Source organism: Cynocephalus volans, chromosome 14 (genome assembly GCF_027409185.1).
Source record: "Cynocephalus volans isolate mCynVol1 chromosome 14, mCynVol1.pri, whole genome shotgun sequence".
Taxonomy (NCBI): Eukaryota; Metazoa; Chordata; class Mammalia; order Dermoptera; family Cynocephalidae; genus Cynocephalus; species Cynocephalus volans.
The window spans coordinates 30,210,995-30,233,354 of NC_084473.1; positions in this window are offsets into that span (position 1 = coordinate 30,210,995).

Consider the following 22,360-nt stretch of genomic DNA (forward strand, 5'->3'; position numbering starts at 1 on the left):
TCCACCATCAAATTTTAGTAGATCATATTACTTTGCTTAGTTCTTCTAGTATTTCTTTTATACTCTTAGGTTGAATGAATTCGTGGCACCAATTCTTCACTTCTCTCTGCAGCAATTCCCTTTGTCCTGGGACTTTGCAATTCCTTCTCCATAATAGTTAGAGTCTATTTCTCCTCTCCTTGAGTCTATGCTTGGCCACGTGACTTACTTTGGCCAATATAATGTTAGGAGGGTGCGAGTACAGTCATGCATCAAACAGGGATACGTTCTGAGAAATGCGTCTTTAGGTGATCTTGTCATTGTGCAAAAGTGTATCATGAAAGGGAACAGCAATGAATTTCCTATTATCTACACTTGCCATTAGTTATTATCTACACTGGTCCATGAGCATGGACCCTCTATGTTATGAAGGCTGTCTGTGCCTCACTTTCCTCATCTGTTAAGTGAGGATTAGAATAATATCACCCTCACAAAGTTATGCAAATTACATTACAGGTAGGGGATGTGCCTGGTACCCAGTGAGTGTTAGCTAACTATTATTAACTATAATTTTTCTACAGAGATAGGTGGGAATCATTTAAAAATCAGAGGATTATAAAGTAGACAACAATTCTTTCACTGGGGTCAGGTATCCTAGGAGGTACCTTTCTCCAGCTGAGGCACCATATGATCCAGAAATCCTGCTTCTAAGTATATACCCAAAGGAATGGAAATCATCATGTCAAAGGGACACTTACACTCCCATGTTCATTACAGCTCTACTTACAATAGCCAAGATGTGGAAACAACTTAAATGTCCATCAACAGCTAACTGGATAAGGACAATGTCGTATATGTACACCACAGAATACTACTCTGTCATACAAAAGAATGAAATTCTGCCATTTGCAGCAACATGGATGAGCTTGGAGAAAATTGTGTTATGTGAAATAAGCCAGGCATGGAGGGAAATATACCACATGTCCTCACTCATAAGTGGGAGCTAAGATAAAAAGAAGGAAGAAAAGAAAGACCATGGCAGTGCGTTGGACTTGCAGAGGGAGAGAGCACACCTAGGGTTGCAGAGGGCAGGGAGAAGGAGGTCAGGTATTAAGTGGGTGGGGGACATGGGAATAATCACAATTTGTAGTAATGGGCATGCTGACAGTATTGATCTGACCATCACATCTTGGGCACAGGTGGCAATGGTCAGCTTTGTACCCCATGAATTTGTATAATCAATAAAATTTTTAAAAAATTCTTCTGGTCATTTTCTTATAATCTTTCATTCATTATTCTTATTTTTAATTTCTTCTTTTATTTCTTTAAATATATTTAGCATTCTTCTTTATATATTCTGTATGTGATGATTTCAAGATGCATTGGTCTGATTTTGCATTTTGTTGTTTTTGCTGATTCTCATTCACCATGACTGGTTTTCTTGTGTATTTAGTTATTTTTCTGTGTGTGGGCCTCCTGTATATGTTATGGGGATCCACACCATTAGACAAGAAGGTCTTTACATAAGTGTCCTTCCTATTAAAGCATCCAAATACCTCAATATACTGTACCCCAATTACTCAGAGAGAAAATATTGTTGCCTCAGATAGGGCCAGAGGTCAAACCCTGATGCAATCAGTTGTGACCCTAGGAGCAAACTATATTTCTCACTCACTACAGACAGGATATTACATTTGGGATTTCTGAAAAATTTAGGGAGGATGTTTCCACATGATATTAAACAATCTAGAGTCAAAAATCATGGGAGGTTGAGTATTTTTGTCAGTGGGACTATATACAAGGGGTCTTCAAAAATATGGAAGGGATGGCTAGTTAGCTCAGTAAGTTAGAGCATGGTGCTGATGACAACAAGGTTCAGGGTTCAATCCCAGTACTGACCAACTGCCAAAAAAAAAAAGTTCACAGAAAGATTTGTATTATCTTTTAATTATATTTTTCTGTGAACTACTCATATTGAAATACTTGGTTGCAATTACATTTATCACATTGATTTATAAATATTTTCTTTTATTTAAGCATCCTCTACAGTCTTTCTCATCTTTCCATTCTCTATACCTACTACATCAATTTCTCAATATTCAAAGTCCTTTTTTCCTGAAAAAGTTGTAATTACACATTTCTTTCATTGATGTATCTTGTTCACTCAAAAATCCTGCTAGTTTGTCAGTATATGTAGTATTCTGTGGCTTATTCTGCAAGGCTGGGCAGCTAGAAACCCCTGAGAAACCCACTGCCAACTTTATATATTAAGAAGAAAACATATTTTACTATAATCCCTAAAGCAACTATTAAAATAGCAAAATAATAACTTGTAGCTAAATTTCAAAAAAAAGATATCAAACAAAATTTCACAAAATAGTCAATTAATATTAAAGAATGCAGAAAGAGGGAAAGGGAAACAAAGAACAGATGGGACAAATAGAATAATAGCAAAATCACAAACTTAAGCCCAACCATACCAATATTCACATTAAATGTAAATGTTCTAAACACCCCAATCAAAAGGCAGAGATCACCAGTTTGGATTAAAAAAAAAAAAAACACGACCCATCTATTCTGCCTACAAGTAATGCACCTGATATATAAAGACATAGTTAGCTTAAAACTGAAAGGATGCTTCAGTCAGGAAACAAAAAACAATAGGAGATACAGATATAGGTAGATTTTAAAATAGATGAAGACACAAAGAGAGGTTGATTTATTTTAAGAAATTGATTCACATGATTGTGGGGCTGGCAAGTCCAAAATCCATAAAGCAGGACAGCAGTATGGAAACTCAGGCAGGATTTCTATGTTGCAATCTTGAGGCAGAATATCTTCTCCAGGAAACCTCAGTTTTTGCTCTTAAGCTCTTCAGTTAATTGGATTAAACCCATACCTACAATGGAGGGTAATCTGCTTTACATAAAGTCAACTTATTGCATTTGTTAATCACATCTACAAAATACCTTCATAGCACCATCTAAACTAGTATTTGACCAAACAATTGGGCACCATAGACTAGCCAAATTGACACATAAAGTTCACCATCACAAATGGAAATAAATATGTCATACTAACACTAGCCAAAACAAAGTTGAGAAGGCTATATTAATAGCAAACAAAGTAGATTTAAGAAAAAAAAGGACATTTCATAATGACAAAGGTGTCAATTTATCAAGAAGGCACAACAATCTAAATGTTTACATAACAAATAACAGAGCTTCAAAATACATTAAGCAAAAATTAATAGAATTGCAAAAAGAAATATACAAATATAAACTATGGTCAGATATTTCAATATTCAACAATTGATAAAATAGGTATAAAAAATCAGCAAGAATATAGTAGATTTGAACAACACTATTAACCAATATGAACTTGTTCATATTTATAAAAAACACCCCACCCAACAATAGCAAAATACACAATATATTTAATTATACCTATAGTACTATGAAAGATTATGTTTGGGGCCATGAAACAAGACTCAATAAATTTAAAAGTATTCATATCATACAAAATGTGTTCAGTGGCCATAGTCAAATGAGAAATAAATAACAGAAAGTTATCTGGAAAATCTTCAAATATTTGAAAATGTAAAACCCACTTCTAAATAATCCATGAGTCAAAGCAAAAAATTAAAGAGGAAAATAGAAAGTATTTTGAACTGAATGAAAATTAAAAACTGACACAATAAAATTTGTGAGATGCTGCTAACACAATACTTAGGGAAAATTTTTATAGCATTAAATGTCTAGACTACAAAAAAAGAAAGAAAGAAAGAAAGTTCTCAAATCAATTACATTAGCTCCACCATATAAAAATAGAAAAGAAAAGCAAATTAAACTCTAAGTCATCAGAAATGAAATAATAAAGACCAAAGCAGAAATCAAATAAATAGAAAACAGAGAACAAATAGAGAAAATCAATGAAACCACAGTCTGGTTCTTTGAGAAATTCAATAAAATTGATAAACCTCTAGTTATACTAATTAGGAAAAAAAGAAGAAGAAACCAACTACTAATTACAGAAAAGAAAGATAGGACGTCACCACAGATGCTATAGAATTAAAAGGATAATAAGGAAATATTACAAACAAGTTCATGTCAAAAAATGACAATCTAAGTAAAATGTACAAATCCTTTTGTTCTCAATTTACCAAAATTCACTCAAAAGGAGATTGACTGCTTGATAACCTTATATCTATTAAAGAAATAGAGACAGAAGGGGCCGGCCCCGTGGCTCACTCGGGAGAGTGCAGTGCTGATAGTGCTGAGGCCGCAGGTTCGGATCCTATATAGGGATGGCTGGTGTGCTCACTGGCTGGGTGTGGAGTGGACGACACTGAGCCAAGGATTGTGATCCCCTGATCCCCTTACTGGTCAAAAAAAAAAAAAGAAATAGAGACAGAAGGAAAGAGCATGCCCAGGGACCTCAGCAAGAGCTGCAAGTGGCTCCCTGCCTGAAAGAAGGCAAAAGCACGTGTGGGGACCTCAGCAGGAGTCACAGGTAGCCTCCACCTGAAAGAAAGAAGGAGCATGCATGGGGACCACAACCCCTACCACTGCCACAAAATAACATCCATGCTGCTGGTCTACCACAGCCATGACCACAGAAACTGACATAGCAAGGGTGGCTTACCATAGCAGCAGAAGCCACAGCCACCATGCTGGTGGCCTGCTGACCACTCGACTGTATTTATACAAGGAGAGTCACCAGCAGAGTCCAGAAAAAGAGGGAAAAGTCTCTCTTCTCAAAGCCCACTAATAACAGTAATAGAAGAAGCAATTGCTCTACCAGATGACTAGACATCAAAATAGAGATACTAGAAATATGAAAAAACAGGAAAATATGACACCACCAAAGGAATATGGAAATTCTCAATTACCAGACCCCATACAGCAGGAAACCCTTGAAATGACTGAAAAGGAATTCTGAGCAACAATCAAGGAAATTCAGTGAGACATTTGTATACTCACTTGTACAACACAAAGAAATAAGAAAAAATATCCAGGATATGAAGGAGGAAATTTACAAAGAGATTAATACCTTTAAAAAGAATGTAGCAAACTCCTGAAACTGAAGAATTCACTCAAAGAAGTAAAAAACACAACCAAGAGCTTAAGCAGCAGGTTAAAGCAAGCAGAAGAAAGAATTTTTGATCTTGAAGATGGACTTTTCAAAATAACCCAGATGGACAAAAAAAAAAAAAAAAAAAAAAAAGCATCAGAAAAATTGAAGAAAATCTGAGAGAGCTAGCAGACAAACTTAAGTGCAAAAACATATGGATCATGTGTGTTCCAGAAGGGGAGGAGAAAGGAAAAGGCAAGAAAAACCTATTCAATAAAATAATAACAGAAAACTTCCCAGATGTAGGAAGAAACATAGACCTTCAAATCCAGGAGTCTCAAAGATCCCAAACACTCAATCCAAAAAGATCCTCTCCAAGACACATTATAGTCAAAACAGCAAAGCTCAGAGAAAGAGAGAATCCTAAAAGCAGTAAGAGAAAAGCATCAAGTCACCTAAAGGGAGTCCCATCAGACTAACAGCATACTTTTCAACAGACACTCTACAGAGCAGAATAAAATGGGACAATATATTCAAAATACTAAAAAAAAATTTTAATGCCAGCAAAGAATATTATACCCAGCAAGGCTATGAGAGAGAAATAGTATATTTTCCAGACAAATAAAAATGGCAGGAGATCACCACCACATGACAAGCTCTACAAGAAATCCACAAGGGAATCCTGCATCTGGAATCTGAAAAATGAAAATCACTACCATGAATACACAAAAAAGAACAACTAGTAGGAAAAAAAAGCAAAAAACAAGAAAGAGAAAGAAATTATATCTTACTACCTCAAAAAGCCAACAAACTTCAAGAAAAAGCAATAAAAGGGGAAGAAAAAAAGAGAAGATATTAGAAACATCCAAAGGAAAATCAATAAAATGCCAAGAGTAAGACAATACCTTTCAGAAACAACCCTAAATGTAAATGGATTAAACTCCCCATTCAAAAGACACAGACTGACTGATTAGATTGAAAAGCTAGACTCAACAATATGCTGTCTTCAAGAATCTCACTTCACTTGTAAAGACAGACACAGACTCATAGTGAAGGGGTGGGAAAAGATATGCCCCACAAATGAAAACCAAAAATGAGCAGGAGTATTATTATTATATCAGATAAAATAGATTTTAAACCAAAAACAATAAAAAGAGACAAAGAAGGCCACTATATAATGAAAAAGGGATCTATCCAGCAAGAAAACATAACAATCACAGATATATATGGATCCAACACTGGAGCACCCAGAAATATAAAGCAAACACTAAAGAAAGAAATAGATCCCAATACGATGATAATTAGGGACCTGAACACCCCTCTCTCAACACTGGACAGATCATCTAGGCAACAAATCAACAGAAAAACAAGAATTTAAACTACACTTTAAACCAATTGGGTTTGGCAGACATTTACAGAACATTTCATTAAACAACTACAGACAAATTTTTAAAAATTGAAATCATTTCAAATATCTTTTCAAACCACAACAGATTAAAACTAGAAATCAGTAACAAGAAAACTCTGGAAATTATATAAATACATGGAAACTAAACAACATGCTCTGGAACAACACATGGGTCCAAGAAGAAATTAAGTAAGAAATCAAAAAATTTCTTGACACTAATGAAAATAAAGATCCATCATACTAAAACCTATGGGACACTGAAAAAGTAATACAAAGATGGAAGTTTATTGCAATAAATGATTACATCAACAGAATAGAAAAACTTCAAATCAACAACCTAACCCTACACTTCAAAGAACTAGAAAAACAAGAACAATCCAACCCCAAAGTTTGTAGTGAGAAAGAAATAATTAAGATCAGAGCAGAATTAAATGATATAGAGATGCAAAAAACTATACAAAAGATCAATGAAACAAAAAGTTGGTTTTTTGAGAAGATAAACAAAATAGACAAACTATTAGCTAGAGTAACCAAAAAAAAACAAAAAAAGAAGGGAGAAGACCCAAATAACAAAAATTAGAAATGAAAAAGGAGACATTACAACCAATACCACAGAAATAAAAAGAATCATTAGAGATTATTATAAACAACTATATGCCAAAAAATTCAAAAACCTGGAGGAAGTGGATAAATTTCTGGGCACATAAAAATTACCAAGACTGAACCAAGAAGAAATAGAAAACTTGAACAGAGTGATAACAAGCAATGAGATGGAAGGTGTAATCAGAAATCTCCCAACAAAGAACAGCCCAGGACCATACAGCATTTCTGCTGAATTCTAACAAACATTTCAAGAGGAATTAATACCAATTCTCTTCAAACTATTTCAAAAAATTGAAATACAGACCATTCATTCTATGAGGCCAGCATCACCCTGATACCAAAAGCAGACAAAGATACAATAAAAAAAGAAAACTACAGGACAATATCCTTGATGAACACAAACACAAAAATCCTCAACAAGATATTAGCAATCAGAGGACAGCAACACATCAAAAAAATTATATGCCATGATCAAATGGGATTTATCCCAGGAATGTAAGGATGGTTCAATCTATGTGAGTCAGTAAATGTGATACACCACATCAACAAAACCAAAAACAAAAACTTTGATTATCTCAATAGATGCTGAAAAAGCATTTGACAAAATTCAACACCACTTCATGATAAAGACTCTCAGCAAATTAGGCATAGAAGAAATGTATCTCAAAACAATAAAAGCCATATATGAGAAACCTGCTGCCAATATTATCCAGAATGGGGAAAAGCTGAAAAGATTTTTCCTTAAAAATGGGAACAAGACAAGGATGTTCACTCTCACCACTACTTAACATAGTATTGGGTGTAGTAGCCAGAGTTATCAGACAAGAGAAAGAAATGTAGGGCATCCAGATTGGTAAAGATGAACTGTCCCTGCATATGGAAAAATCTAGAGAACCTACAAAAAATCTCTTAGATGATAAACAGTTTCAGTAAAGTTGCAGGATACAACATCAACATGCAAAAACCAGTAGCATTTTTATACTCTAACAATGCACTAGCATAAAAAGAAATGAAGAAAGTAAGCCCCTATACAATAGTCACCAAAAAAAATAAAATGCTTAGGAAACAATTTAACCATGGAGGTGAAAGATAGCTACAATGATAACTACAAATCACTGCTGACAGAAATTAAAGAGGACACAAAAAGATGAAAAGATATTTCATGCTCTTGGATTGGAAGAATTAACACTGTGAAAATGCCCGTACTACTCAGGTGATCTACAGGTTCAATGCAATTCCCAACAAAATACCAATGACATTCTCCACAGAAATAGAAAAACAATCCTAAAAGTCATATGGAACAACAAAAGACTCTGAATAGCCAAAGCAATTCTGAGCAAAAAATAATAATGATAAAGCTGAGGCATTACACTACCTGACTTCAAATTATACTACAAAGCTATAGTAACCAAAACAGCATGGTACTGGCATAAAAACAGACACTCGGACCAATGGAACAGAATAGAGAACTCAGAAATCAACCCACGTACTTACAGCCAACTGATCTTTGACAAAGGCAAGAAGAACATACATTGGGGAAAGAAGAATGAAACTAGAACTGTACTTCTCATCATATACCAAAGTCAACTCAAAATGGATTAAAAACTTAAATATAAGAGTTCTTAATCTCATATTAAAAGATATAAGATTATATAGATTATATAGATTATGAGATATAAGATTATAGTTTTTAACTATAAAACTAGTAAAACTATACTGAAACTATAAAACTACTAAAATAAAACATAGGGGAAACACTTCAGGAATAGAACTGGGCAAAGGCTTTAAATAAGACTCCAAAAGCACAGGCAACAAAAGAAAAACAAATGCGATTATACAAATTGAAAAGCTCTGCACAGCAAAAGAAACAATTAACACAGCAAAAAGACAACTTACAGAATGTGAGAAAATATTTGCAAACTATGCATCCAACAAGGGATTAATAACCAGTATATGCAAGGAACTCAAACAACTTAACAGTAAATAAACAAGTAACTTGATTACAAAATGGACAAAGGAGCTAAACGGGCATTTCTCAAAGAAGATATACAAATGGCAAACAGCCACATGAAAAAATGTTCAACATCACTAAACGTCAGGGAAATGCAAATCAAAACCACATTGAGATATCAGCTCACCCTTGCTAGACTGGTGATTATCAAAAAGACAATAACAAATGCTGGTGAGGATGTGGAGAAAGGGGAACCTTCCTACACTGTTGGTAGGACTGTAAATTAGTTCAACCATTATGGAAAATAGTATGGAATTTCCTCAAACAACTACAGATAGAACTACCATATGATCCAGTAATCCCACTGCTGGGTGTTTACCTAAAGGAGTGGAAATCATCAATTTGAAGGGACACCTGCACTCCCATGTTTATCACAGCTCTATTTACAATAGCCAAAAGATGGAACCAAGCTGAACGTCCATCAATGGATGACTGGAAAAGGAAGATGTGGTATATACACACAACAGAATACTACTCAGCACATAAAAGAATGAAATTCTGCCACTTATAGCAACATGGATGAACTTAGAGAAAATTATGTGCAGTGAAATGAGCCAAACACAGAAAGAGAAATACCACACATCCTCACTCATAAGTGGGAGCTAAAAAAATAATAATCAAATAAATAAAGAAAGAAAGAATGATACAACAATCATAATAATATGTTGAACTTTTAAAAAGAAGAGAACAGAACTGAGGCCACTGGAAGTGGGAAAGGGGGAAAGGGAGGGGGACTAGCTAGAATTGGTAAAGAGCCACAAAACGTGATTACGTTGTATAATGTTGAATTAGTAATTATCCTGATTTGAGCATCATATATTGCCCACAGGTATTGATATTCAACACTGTATCCCACAGATATGTACAATCAGCTATGTTTCAATAAGAAAAGGAATAGAATCAATACTTAAAAACCTTCCCACCAAAAAATTTTCGAGACCTAGATAGCTTCACTGGTAAAGTTAAGTTAGAAATACCAATTTTACACAAACTCCTCCAGAAAGTTTGGTGAGTGAATACTTCCCAAAGCTCTTGCTATGAGGCAATCATTACCTTGATACCAAAACCAGACATTACAAGAAAAGAAAACTACAGATCAATATCCCTCATAAACATTTATGCAAAAATTCTAAACAAAATTTTTGCAAATCCAGTCCAACAATACGTAAAAAGGGTAATTTATAAAATATACAAAAGGGTACCATGACCAAGTGGGGTTTCTCCCAGGAAACTGATTGATTCAAAATTAAATCAATATCATTCACCATATTAACAAGCTAAAAAAGAAAAATCACATGAAAATATCACCAGACAAAGAAAAAAAAAACCCTATATACATTTCCAATAATTAAAAAAAAAAAAAAAACCTTTCAGCAAACTAGAATAACAAAATTTCCTCATTTGATAAAGGACATGTACCAAAACACCCACAGTTAACATCATACTTAATGGTGAAAGACTGAGTGATTTCCCTCTAAAATCAGAAGATAAGGTCATCTGCTCTTACCATTTTATTCAACATAGTACTGAAGTTTTTAGCCAGTGACAGCAGGCAAAATAAATAAATAAATAAATAAATAAATGCAAACAGACTGGAAAGAAAGAAGTAAAACTATTTGTAGATGTTGGGATCATCTATGTAGAAAACCCAGTGGATTTTTTTTTTTTTTACTTTAACATTTACTTGTACATATTTGTGGGGTACAGTGTTGTTTCAATACGTGCATATGCTGCACAATGATTCACTTAGGGTAGATAGCATAGTTTTGTACCCGTTTCTCCTTCCCCACACCTCCCTCCCCTCTTGGCCTCTGGTAACTATTATTCTACTCTCTACTTCTATGAGAACCACTTTTTTTTTCTTTAGATCCCACACATTAGTGATATCATGTGGTATTTGTCTTTCTGTGCCTGAGTGACTTCACTTAACATGATGGGTGCTAATTCCATGCAAGTTGCTGCAAATAATAGGATATCATTTCTTTTTATAGCTGAATAGCATTCCATTGTGTATATATACCACAGTTTTTAATCCATTCATCCATTCACGGACATTTAGGTTGATTCCATCTCTTTGTGACCATTGTGAACAGCACTGCCATGAACATGGCAGTGCAGGTGTCCGTTTGATATATTGATTTCATTTTCTTTGGGTACATACCCAAAAGTGGCATAGCTGGGTCATAAGGTAGATCTATGTTTAGTTCTCTGAGGAACACCCATACTGTTTTCCATAATGGCTGTACCAATTTACATTCCCAACAACAGTGTAGGAGGGTTCCCTTTTCTCTGCATCCTCACCAACATTTGTTATTTTCTGTCATGTTGATAATAGCCATTCTAACTGGAGTAAGAAAATATCTCAATGGAGTTTTAATTTGCATTTCCCTGATTAGCAATTTTGAGCATTTCTTCATGTGCTTGTTGGCCATTTGTATGTCTTCTTTTGAGAAATGTCTGCTCAGGTCCTTTGCCCATTTTTTTATTGGGTTATTTGTCTTTTTGTTGTTTAACTTCCTTATATATTCTGGATGTTAGTCCCTTGTCTGATATATAGTCTGCAAACACTTTCTCCCATTCTGTAAGGTGTCTCTTCACTTTGTTCACTTTGTTGATAGTGTTCCTTGCTGTGCAGAAACTTTTCAGTTTGTGGTAGTCTCATTTGTGTATTTTTGCTTTAGTTGCCTCTGCCTTTGTAGTCTTGCTCAAAAAAAGCACTGACTATTCCCATTTTATGTAGCGTTTCCCCTATTTTTTCTTCTAGTAGTTTCACAGTTTGTGGTCTTAAATTTAGGTCTTAATCCATTTTGAGTTTTTTGTGTGTATGGTGAGAGATAGGGGTCTAGTTTCAATCTTCTGCATGTAAATATCCAGTTTTCCCAGCACCTCTTATTGAAGCGGCTGTCCTTTCCCACTGCATATTCTTGGCACCTTTGTTGAAGGCCAGTTGGCTATAAGTCTGTGGGTTTGCTTCTGTGCTCTCCATTCTGTTCCATTGGTCTATTTGTTTATTTTTATGCCAGTACTATGCCATTTTGGTTACTATAGCTTCATAGCATATTTTGAGGTAGAGAAGTATTATGCCTCCAAGTTTGTTTGGTTTTTTTGTTGTTATTGTTCAAGATTGCTTTAACTACTTGGGGCATTTTTTGGTTCCATACAAATTTTAAGATAGTTTTTTTCTATTTCTGTGAAGAATGTCATTGGTATTTTAACAGGGATTGAGTTGAATGTGTAGATTGCTTTGGGTAATATGGACATTTTGATGATGTTAATTCTTCCAACCCAAGAAAATGGGATATCTTTCCATTTATTTGTATCCTCTTCCATTTTTTTCACAAATGTTTTATACTTTCCATTGTAAAGGTCTTTCATCTCCTTGGTTAAATTTACTCCTAGGTTTTTCTTTTTTCTTTCTTTTTTTTTTTTTATAGCTATTTGAATGGGGTTACTGTCTTGATTTCTTCTTCAGCTATTTCACTATAGGAATATCTGAAGGCTATTGATTTTTGAGTGTTGATTTTGTATCCTGCCACTATACTGAATTCATTTATTATAGTAATTTTTTGGCAGAGTAATTAGGGTTCTCTATGTTATTGTGTCGTCTGCAAATAGGGGTAGTTTGACTTCCTCCTTTCCATTTGGATGCCGTTTATTCTTTTCTCTTGCCTTATTGCACTTGTTAGAACTTCCAGTGTTGAATAACAGTAAGGAAAGTGGGCATCCTTAAGGAAAAGCCTCCAATTGTTGTCCGTTAAGTATGATATTAGCTGTGGTATATGGCCTTTATTGTGTTGAGGTACTTAATTTCTTGAGTATTTTTCTCATGAAGCCGGGCTGGATTTTATCTAATGCTTTTTCTGCATTTATCGAAATGATCATATGGGTTTTTTCATTCATTCTGTTGATGTGATGTATCATGTTTATTTATTTGCATATGTTGAACATCCTTGCATCCCTGGGATGATCTTGGTGGATGATCTTTTTAATATGTTGTTGGATTTTGTTTACTAGTATTTTGTGGAGTATCTTTGCATCTATGTTCAGTAGGGATATTAGTATGCTGTTTTCTTTTTTTGTTGTGTCTTTTTCTGATTTTGGTATGAGGTTAATGTTGGCCCCATAGAATTAATTTGGAAGTATTCCCTCCTCTTCAATTTTTTGGAAGATTTTGAGAAGAACTGGTATTAGTTCTTCTTTAAATGTTCAGTAGAATTTGGCAGTGAAGCCATCTGGTCCTGGGGTTTCTTTGTTGGGAGACTTTTTATTAATGCATCAATCTCGTTACTTGTTATTGGTCTGTTTAGGTTTTCTAGTTCTTCATGATTCAACCTTGGTGAGTTGTGTGTGTCCAGGAACTTATCTATTTCTTCTAGGATTTCCAGTTTTCTCACTTATAGTTGTTCATAGTAGTCTCTTATGATCCTTTGTATTTCTGTGGTATCAGTTGTAATGTCTCTTTTTTCATTTCTGATTTTATTTATTTGAGTATTCTCTCTTTGTTAGTCTAGCTAATGGTTTCTCAATTTTGTTTATCTTTTTGAAAAACCAACTGTTTGTTTTATCAATCCTTTGTATTTTTTTTAATCTCTAATTCATTCATTTCTGCTCTGACTTTATTATTTCTCTCCCTCTACTGATTTTGGTTTTGGTTTGTTCTTGTTTTTCCAGCCCCATGAGGTAAAATGTTAGGTTGTTTATTTGAAGTTTTTCTCTTTTTTTTTTTTTTTTTGATGTAGGTATTTATTGCTATAAACTTCCCTCTTATAAATGCTTTCTCTGTATCCCATAGGTTCTGGTATTTTGTGTTTTTATTTTCATTTGTCTCCAGGAATTTTTTAATTTCCTTTTTGATTTCTCCTTTGACCCATTCATTGTTTAGGGGCATAATGTTTAATTTCCATGTATTTATACGGTTTCTAGTGTCCCTTTTGTAGGTGATTTCTAGTTTTACTCCATTGTGGTAGGACAAAGTAGTTGATATGATTTAATTTTTTTTTTAATTTGCTGAGACTTGTTTTGTGACCTAACATATGATCTGTTCTAGAGAATGTTCCATGTGCTGCTGAGAAAAATATGTATTCTGCAGCTGTTGGATGAAATGTTCTATACATGTTCATTAGGTCCAATCGGCCTAAAGTAGAGATTAATTCTGGTGTTTCTTGGTTAATTTTCTGTCTAGATGATCTGTCCTTTGTTAAAAGTGGGGTATTAAAGTTCCCAACTATTGTTGTGTTGGAGTCTATTTCTCCCATTGAGTCTAATAGTAATTGCTGTATATAACTAGGTGCTCCAGAATTGGGAGCATATGTATTTAGAATTGTTATATCCTCTTGTTGAATTGATCCCTTTATCATTATATAATGACCTTCCTTATCTTTTTTTACTTTCCTTGGATTGAAGTCTATTTATCTGATGTAAGTATAGCTACTCCTGCTCTTTTTTGGTTTCCATTTGCATAAGGTATCTTTTTCCCTCCCTCCACTTTCAGAGGGTGTGTATCTTTACAGGTGAAGGGAGTTTCTTGTATGCAGCATATTGTTGGTTCTTGTTTTATAATCCATTGAGCCAGTCTGTGTCTTTTAATTGGAGTGTTCAATCCACTTACATTTAGAGTTATTATTGATACATAGGGACTTTTACTGCCATTTTGTTCCTTTTTTTTTTTTTTCCTGGTTGTTTTGTTGATCCTTTTTTCCTTTTTTCCAGTCTTACAGTCTTCCTTTGTGATTGAGTGGTTTCCTCTAGTAGCGTATTTTGATTTTTTGCTATTTATTTTTAGTATGTCTCTTGGACATTTTTGTGTTATTGTTACCATAAGGCTTACAAAAAACATGTTATAGTTATAACAGATTATTTTATAATAATAACCACTTAACTAAGAAAAAAAACAAAGCCAACTCTTACACTCTGGCCTCATTCCCTCCTTCCCCCAACTTTTTGACAATTTGTTATTTCAAGTTGTATCTTTTAATATTGCCTATCTCTCATATGGTTGTTGTATATGTTAATGTCTTGTTAGTTTTGTTCTTTGGTCTTCATACTAAGGATGGAAGTGGTTTATTCCTCACCCTTACAACATTGGGGTATTCTGAGGTTGTCTGTAAACTTACTTTACTAATGAATTATATACCTTTGAATGTTTTCTTGTTGCTCCTCAGTGTAGCATTCTTTCAGATTGAAGAACTCCCTTTACCATTTCTTGTAATGCAGATCTAGTGTTGATGAATTCCCTTGGCTTTTGTTTGTCTGGGAAAGATTTCATTTCTCCTTCATATCTGAAGGTTAGTTTCACTGATAGAGAATTCTTCTCTGATAGTCTTTTTCCTTCAGCACCCTGAATATATCATCCCATTCTCTTCCGGCCTGTAAGGTTTCTACTGAGCAATCTGCTGAGAGATGTATTGGGGCTCCATTGAATGTTATGTGCTTCTTTTCTCTTGTTACTTTCAGTATTCTTTCTTTGTCTTTGGTTTTTGATAATTTGATTATGATGTGCCTTGGGGTGTTCTCCCTTGGATTGAATTTCAGTGGCAACCTCTGAGCTTCCTGTACCTGGATGCTGTCATCTTTTTCTGTGTTTGGGAAATTTTCGGCCATTATTTTCTTAAATATGCTTTCTACATCTCTTCCTTTTTCCTGTCCTTCAGGTATGCCAGTTCTGCAGAGGTTATTTTGCTTGAAGGAGTCCCATATTTGCTGTATTTCTGTTTTGCTTTTTCTTATTCTTTTTTCGTTTGGCTCCACTGGTTTGATAATTTCATATGTTCTATCTTTGAGTTCACTGTTTCTTTCCTCTTTGATTAAGTCTGCTTTGTATCAAGTTTTTCAGTTCAAATAATGCACTCTTTATTTCTAAAATTTTTATTTGGCTTTTTTTTTTTTAATTGATCCAATTCCTTCATCAAGTTTCCCATTCTGTTCCTGAATTGTTTTCCATATATCATTTAATTTTCTATATGTATTTTCTCGTGATTCCCTGAATATCCTTAAGAGGGTTGTTTTGAATTCTCTGTCAGACATTTCATAAATCTACTGTTCCTCTGGGTCCGTTGCTGGTGCTTCATTTGTTGGTGTTACATTTCTCTGTTCTTTCTTGATCTTTGTGTCTTTATGTTGATGCCTGGACATATGAGGAGACTGCTACCTCTTCTAGGTTTCATCAATGTTCTTTGCTGGTGCTAGACATTTACTGGTTGATATCAGAGCTTTATCTCTGGTCTGTGGTTTTGGTTAATTCCAAAATTGGGGGAACTTCTTATGGGGACCAACACTTGAGCTCCGTGGTAGAATTGAATTGTTGCTTTGCTGCTGATTCTCTGGGGAAGGCTTCTGAAGCAGACTGGATTTTAATTGATGGCCTTTTAATCACTTCTGGGTCTTGTGAGATCAGAAACACCTGGGCTGTGTGGAAATTTTGGCCCACGACTGAGTCTTCCCAGGAAACTGCACCCTCTGCAGTTCTATTGCCCTGACCATTCTCCATTGAGTGGGCCTGTGCCTATTGGAAAGCAGACCATCTGTCCACTCTGCACCCCGGTGTTCTTCCTGCAGACCAAACTCCCTTCTGCATTCCAAACATTTCATGTGGGATGGGGCCATGTGCAGGTCTCTCATGACAACTCACCTGTCTCTTGGTGGTACTTTGGGTCAGCTGCAGCCCCTCACTTCTGTGTGGTCCATGAGAACCCTGTCAGGAGTCTTCCTGGCCTGGGGGCTAGTATGGTGCATCCTGGGGTCCTCTTCCCCACTTCAGACTCCAGACAACTTCATGCAAAGGGCTCAGCTGTGGCTTTTGCTAGCTCTTGCTCTATGGGTGCTACAACTTCTTCCCCCCTGCCCCCCGCCCCTCACAGGGCCAGTCTGAAGATGCCAGGGCTTGAAACAGTCAGAGTGGTTTCTTTTCCCTCTTGCCACAGCTCCTCCTGCCTTCACAAACTCCACAGGTCTCTCTTCCTCTTCCCCCAAGCTCCAGCAGTCACAGGCTGGCAGGCTTTGCTTTTTCATAGTTGTAACTTGGTCAGCTGTGGGAAAGAGTGACACCGGAGACTGCAATCTTGATGACATCCAGAATCTATATTTTTTAAAAGTTACTAGAATAGTTGAGTTTAGCAAGGTTGTAGTATACAACAGCAATATGCAAAAATCTGTTGGATTTCCATATACTAGCAACAAACCATCAGAAATTGAAATTTAAAAAAAAATTTCATCAAAAAACATGAAGTACAGAGGGATAAATCTGACCAAAAATGTGATAGACGAGAAACTAAAGAATATTGATGAGAGAAATTAAAGAAGACCCAAATAAATGGAGAAATACACTTTGTATCTAGGTCAGACAACACAATATTGTAAAGATATTACTCCTCCCAAATTCCCAGCAAGCATTTTTGTAGAAACTGACAAGGTGATTCTAAAATCCATATGGAAACACACATACTAGAATAGCCAAAAATACTAGAATAGCCAAAACAGCTTTGAAAAAGAAAAACAAAATTGGGGGCTAATACTACAGGATTTCAAAACTTAGTAAAAAGCTATAGTAACTAAGATAGTGTGAGATTAGAACAAAGATAAACAAAGAGATGAATGTAACAGAATATAAAGTCCAGAAATAGATCTTTGAAAAAAACCCAAAATACATAGGAAAAAGAAAACATACTATTCTTACAAAGATCTACATAACCTGCCTCCCTCGCCTCCCTGATCTCACCTACTTCTACTCCCATTCATTCACTCTTCTCCAGCCACGCTGGCCTCCTTACTGTTTCTCAAACTTTCGAGGCATGATCCTGTCTCAGGACCTTTGTAGAAGTTCTTTCTGCTTCAAATGACCAATTCTTGCCTTCTTATCAAGGCCTAATCTAGGCAACCCCATTTTACCAACACTGGCATTCTAATCCCCCTTTTCCCACTCTACTTTTTCTTTTGGCCTTAGCACATTTCACCTTCTAACATACTACATAATCAACGTATTTGTTAAGTTTAATTTTTATTTTCCCTCCTCTTGCTGGAATATTTGCTCCATGGGGATATGAATATTTGTTTTGTGACTTTTATATCACAAGTACTTAGAACAGTACCTGACACATAACAGGCAGTCAATAAATTTTTTTAAATAAACTGTTCTCTTCTTACTTTACAACTTTATTTTAATTCGCTCTCTGTGTCACAGTCTGTTCACCCAATATTTTTATGGATTTGAAATGCCAGGCACTGTTCTAAATGCACTGGAACACAAAACTGATAAAAAGCATTGAAATGGCACTCAGGATACTACCATCTACTGAAAGAGATAAAGTCTGCAAACAAATTGCTATAATACATGCAAAAATATCTATTCATTCATTCACTTATATTATGAGCAAGCCATTGATTTATTAACAACCAATTAAAAATAGTCATGTGTTTATGAATTGATTAGGCAACATCCCTAATGATGTTGAAACTGAGCTGAAAATCAACTACTCTTAGACCCATCAGAGAAGCGAGGTCACAGGGCAAACCATTCCTTCAAAAATTGAAGAGACAGACAAACAGACACAGAAAATCGCAATTTAACAGAGCAGAAACCTACAAGCCAAAACCTCCGTAGGAACCAGTGCCAGGGTAGAAAAATCTCAACTGTGAGAGAAAAATTGCTCTCATGACTCAGTGTAGATGGATTGCTAGAGGCTGTGAGAGTTAAGAACTCCAGGAGGACTCAGTAATAGGGGAACCGTGGTATAACAAGAAAGATATTTGGTCTTTGTCACCAAAAAGACTTGCACAGTGGTCACAAAAACCTTGTAATTTCCTGAGTTATAAGGGTGATAGGAGCATCTTTTGTTTTACTGAGGCAACTCTTGGGAGGTAACTAGATAGCTTCAGGATGAGAACTAGTCACCAGAAAGATCAAGCCTTGATTAGAAGCTTGAGCTTGGGAATTTCAGCACCATCCCCAATCTCCAGGGAGGGGAGAGTGTCTGGAGATTGAGTTAATCAACAATGGCCAATAATTTAATTAATCATGTCCACATAATGAAACCTCCATAACCAACTCCTAAACAACAGCGTTCAGAGAGCTTCTGGGTTGGTGAACACATCAAGGTGGTGAGAGGGTGGAATGCCCAAAGAGGACATGGAAGCTCTGCACCCCTTCTCCCATACCTTGCCCTATGCATCTCTTCCATTTGAAGAGTATCAGTTGTATCCTTTGTAAGAAACTGGTAATAGTAAGTAAGGTGGTTTCCTGAGTTCTGTGAGCCATGCTAGCAAATTATCAAAGCTGAGAAGGAAATTATCGAAGCTGAGAAGGAAGTTGTGGGGACCCCCAATTTATAGGTGGTAAGTCATAAATACAGGCGACTCAAAACTTGTGGCTGTTTCATAGTTTGCTCAAAAAAACAAGGAAGAGCCGGCAGAAGCCACAGCTGTGCCCTTCGGATGGAGTTGCTTGGAGGCAGCAGGGGAGAAGAGGGCCTTGGTGGCCCCCAGGACAGCAAGACCACCAATAGTGTTCCCATAGACCCACATAGGAGTAAGGAGCCAGAACAGCTGAAAAAGGGGAGCCATTCAGAGGCCAGTGAGTCAATGCAAGGGAGCGGTGCAGGGCCTGCCCCATGGGAAGTGTTTGCAGCACAGGCAGTGGGGGGGAGACAGGTCCACCAGGGGAACACTGGGACACAGCAAGGACAGCTGATCTGCCCCCTAATCAGCATAGGACCATTCAGAGGAGACTGGTCAGGAATATAGAATTGCATGGGGTGCAGTTTGATGAAAAGACTCAGGCCCAGGTCAGAGTTTCTACACAACCCAGGTACACCTGGTCTCTGGAGAGCGGGAAGTACCTATAAGGTCAACCATTTAATGCTGAGCTGCACAAAAAGTTTTCCTTAGGGAAACAGCAGCAAAGCAGCAATTTAACTCAACAACACAGCTCAAGTACTGGTTCCCACATGAAGTTCCCCTGTTTTAGAAGTAAGCACAGGACAAAAAATTAGTTCCAGCCCAGGCACACCATGAAGGAAATGGTTAATGGACTTCTGTGGTCAGCACCCAAGGACGTGTTCACTTGGTTAACTCGTTTCTGAGTTAACCAAGAAATGTCAAGGATTGCAAACAATCCTTGAGAACGCTTGAAGTTGTGAGAACACTTTCTTGGGATGTTCCCAGGAAGGCATTACAGATAACCAAGTGCTTGAGAAGGGAGGTAACGGCCTTCTGCTCTTGAGAAAAGTATAACAGAATTTATGCGTTAATGCTTAGCTCGCATGCACAAGCTTGCTAAATGTAATAAAAGCTGTAACAGTGGCTGGGTCGGTGCTACCTGCCTGAGAGAGCAGTGGCCCCCGCTCTTCACCTGCATCTCATCTGCTGTGTCTTCTTCGTGTCTCCGATCATTTTAATCAACACACCACCAATGCCTTGGGGCCCACTAGGGGACCTGAGGCTTGGAGCCGGGGACCAGACCACCCGCCCACATAAAGGCACACTGCCAGCACCAAGGAGCATGCCAAAAACATCACCTCCATGTGGGTGGCCCACCACAGTAACCATGGCTGCCACAAAAGTGTCTAGACATCACAACCACCACACAGATGGTCCACCAGCCACTCGAGTGCATTGACACAAGGAGAGTCACCAGCAGAGATAAAGAAAAGAAGAGGACATCTCTCTCTACAAAGCCCATTCCAGAGTGACAGAAAAAGCATCTTCTCTATGATAATATTGGGGGACCTGAACACACCTCTCAGCATTGGACAGATCATCTAGGCAACAAACCAACAGAGTAACCATTACTCTTTCAGAGGGAGAGAAGAAATCTAGGGTTGTCAGTGGTGGGAGGAGGGAGGGAGAGGGAGATAGGGAGAGATTGGACAAGGGGCATAAAGAATAAGTATAATCTGTAACAATATACATCCTAGTAATATTGATTTGATCAACATATGTCAACATTGAATCCCAAAAATATGTATAATCAATTATGATTCAATAAAGAAATAAATAAATAAAATAATTAATTAATTAATTAATTCCTCTTACCAATGATTGACTTAGGACAGAGACATGGAGATAAGTATGCTACATGGCTTCTGGGAAAAGTTTTATTTACTGACAAAAAGGAAATGCGAGAGAAGTGACATTCACTCTCCTTCCACTGGATATCGCCATATCTACATTGGGGCCTAGACCTGCAGTTGCCTCCTGCAAACACAAAAAGAACCAACAGAAGGAAAGAGACCAAGTCAACACACTGAGAAGAGCTGAATGGAAGGTGGAAGAAACTGGTAACATCTTTGAGACACTGAATTAACTGACCCAGGAACCACCCTAGTTTGAGCCTTCTTGTCATGTGAAGTAATCAATTCTTCACTGTTTCTGGCTACCTGGAGCACGTGCAGGTGAAAGCATTCTAACCAATACAACCATCCTTCTCCCCGTTGCATTTGAAAAGGTTCAGATATGGACATTGGTCACTGCCCTGCATAGTTCTCCTGAGAGTTAAAGTGGTTAAAATCACAAGCTCTGAAGGCCAACCCTGAGTTCAAATTCCATGTCCATCACTAGTAGTTGTGGGACCTCAGGCAAATTACTTCCATTTCTAAGTAGAATAGAGATGATATTTATATCTGCTGCATGCCGTCAAAGTGAGGATCAAACATGTAAAGCAATTAGTACAGTTCCTGGCACGGGTGATTAGGAAATGTTATTTTTTTTATGCTTGGATTCAAAATAATACTGTTTGGGCTGGCTGGTTAGCTCAGTTGGCTAGACGCTGCCTTACAACACCAAGGTCACGAGTTCGGATCCCTGTACCAGCCAGCTGCCAAAAAACAAACAAATAATGGGAAAAACAAAAAACAAGATAATACTGGTTGATGAAGACATGGGACCCTCCAGCCATGAAAATACCCTCCTTCAAAGTTCCACCCTCAGATAAAAAATGACTAAAGGGGAAAGGAGCTTGAAAAAGAGGAGAAGGGAAAGAGAACATGGCAGGGATCGGGTAAAGAGCAAAATGTGTGGATGCAGAAAAGCCACATTGCTAAAATTCCCTGAAACCATCCACCATACTCTTAAAGATAAATTCTTTATTGGTTAGGATTTTTTCCTTTGGCATGAATAGAAACCTGAATGAGGTGGTTGAAGTAAATAAGCGTCTGAGGTTGTTTTTGTTGTTGCTTTCCACCTTACAAAAATCTGGGTAGGCATCCAGGGCTGGCATGACAGCTTTTTCTCTGCCTCCCTGTTCAGCCACCCCTGGCTTGTAGTTTCCTGCCTCATGCCCCCAAGATAACTGCTTT